General features: G+C 42.7%; 1 non-coding gene across 1 annotated transcript; it reads right to left on the minus strand.

Moving 5' to 3' along the window:
• Positions 1–777: 777 nt before the first annotated feature.
• Positions 778–995, minus strand: LOC138285992 (small nucleolar RNA U3). The gene has a single exon (XR_011201692.1). It is a non-coding gene; the product is annotated as a small nucleolar RNA U3 (small nucleolar RNA).
• Positions 996–2,515: the final 1,520 nt, after the last annotated feature.

Here is a 2,515-nt window from a genome sequence, read left to right on the forward strand (position 1 = left end):
GTCTAAGATCCTCAACAGCCTTATACATTTTAGGACCTGTGACCAGGGTGTTACTCTTGGTTTTAGTCTAAAAAGACTAACTAGCATTAGAAAGCCCCTTTTCCCCACGTCAATTTGACAGGGCGATAAGCCACTGAGCGGCACTAATTGTGTGGAAGATGTCTAAACTCTAAAAATAGATCAAACATAGAGGCCCAGATTTATGAAACGCTTGCGTTATCACAGCGTAAGGCAACACCAGGGCATCAGTGAGGTTTACTAAACCACGCAAGGCCACCTTGCGTGGCATTGCATGTCTTAATAAATCTAGAGTAACCCATGGCAGCGCAAGTCGCTGCCTTGCGTTACTGTTTGCCGGGAAGGCGTTCCATGGGTAGGGAGTGGGTGATCTTAGGCATCCACCCATGCTCTTTCATGCATTCCCAGATTTACTAAGAGTAGTAAACCTGGGAACGCGTACGCCTTCCCAACTGAGGAGCAACAAGGAGAAATATCTTTGTTTCTCTACGTTTTATCCTCAAGTTGTCCTGCTGAGTTGCGTAAGAGGTGAGTAAATCTTCCCCTTCCCCGTGTCCATTTGAAAAGACCCTCCTTACTTAAATGTACCAAATTACGATTAGAAAGACCGTTTGAAAAGCTCAGTTTATAAAAGAAAGCCCCAAAAAAGCCCAAAAGAGGTGATTGCAAATACAAGTCAAGTGAGAATCTGGCAACCATCAAATATCCAAGAAAAGAAGTTTAAAATGCTGTACTCTCTTAAACTGAAACAAGAAGCTAACCACTCAGTTTGTGTTTCCTTCCTCCAGTTCTTCGTAAAAGAAGAGAGGAACGTTCATCAATAGCAGACAGCAGCTGCACAAATGCAACACTGTCCACTGGCTTCGCGCTCAGAAGAAAACACTACAACTCTTCCTCGTGGTTAGCGAAGACCAGACACTTTCGAACACATTTCCTCAGTTAAAAACTATAGAAATGATCCCTGAAAGTATAATCTTGCCTGAACCACTTCCAGCTCACACAGACAGAAAAAGTGGAAACCCTTCTTACCTACAGTAAGCACCTGTTGGGCATCAAGTCAAAAAACATATAAATATATAGATAAGACCACAAAATAGCATTCAGCAGATGCGCGTGCATTTCTGTGCAAGAAAGAGTTCTCCCTAGAACTCGGGTGACACAATGCTTTAAAAATTTGCATATCAGAAATCAGCCACCAATCAAATTCAGCCTGCCTTTTCCCGGCCCTGTCTCACACACAGACACACACACACACACACAGGTTACCTGTTGGCTGCTCCTGAAACAGACAGAGGACTACAGTATGAAAGTTAAAGTTCAAACAGGTAAAGAAACGGCAGCCATACTTTCCTTTCCTGCTCTCGTTTACCGCAACAAACACATTTTAACTTGTTTAAAAAGTAAGAGAAACAGTTGGTAAACTCACAAAAAAGACAGTCTACCGTTACTTCCAGAGCTTTCGGCACTGCACTAAATGACAATTATTACCATTTCAAGATGGCTACGCATTATCAGACTGCACGAAGTGGGTGAATTTTACTGGAGATCGGACAGAATCACCAGAGCGCTTACTCTGTTCAAGTAAAGCAGCACACACTTGCCCTCTGAGTTCACATCATACTGTGCTGAAAGTGTAGGTGGTGAAAACACTGGGAATTATTCTTGTTCACAGCCTTCATTTTGAAGCTCAAGCCAAGACATGGATTTCTCTGGTAGTTTCATCCTCAGATATCTTGGTGAGATGTTCAACTTCCTGACGCAAATCGATTTACATGTTAAGAGGCAGAGCATTAATTAGCACTCATTTGGACTACTGCAATGCCTTACACAAGGGAAAATGGGGAAAACTTGAAACAAAACGGCAGGTTCCACAGGATTTTGCAGGAAGACAGTTTTCAATCAGAATATTTGGTTCAGATTATGACCTTTCAATGTGCCAAAAGCGTGATACTGATTGCTAGTGAATGAGAAACGACCTGGTAGGTTTGCAAGTATGGAAACAAAAGGTGTAGCAAGCAACCTACCTTTACATTTTGAAAAGTTGCACCACAGATCAAATGTATGGCAATGTCTTCAATCAGTCTCCCCAAACAAAGTAACTCTCCCCCAGTTCACGTGTAAGACCCTTACAAGGCGATGGCATTCCGCAGGAACCACGGGTTACAACGGAACCTACCACTTTCAGATGAGCTCTGAATACCTGGACATCAAAGAAAGCCTTCACATCAGCAACACCTTGTCCTACCAGCCGCTTTGAACATATGCAGCTTTTCCAGGCCCCATGACTTTTAGGCATCTCTGTATTATAGAAGTATCCAAAACACGGTTTATTTTTCTTGTACAGAAGATTCCGTTCACCGGGGAGTGAATCCTTGTCGGGACAATTTTGATCCTAGTATTCTTCAGAATAGGAACCGAACATTTCAGTGAATGTATCCGTCATCCAGCCCTTCCTCAAATGAAGAAAGGAACAGCCATCAACAAAAGACAGTTGTTT

This window comes from Pleurodeles waltl, chromosome 3_1 (genome assembly GCF_031143425.1).
Source record: "Pleurodeles waltl isolate 20211129_DDA chromosome 3_1, aPleWal1.hap1.20221129, whole genome shotgun sequence".
NCBI classification, from domain to species: Eukaryota; Metazoa; Chordata; class Amphibia; order Caudata; family Salamandridae; genus Pleurodeles; species Pleurodeles waltl.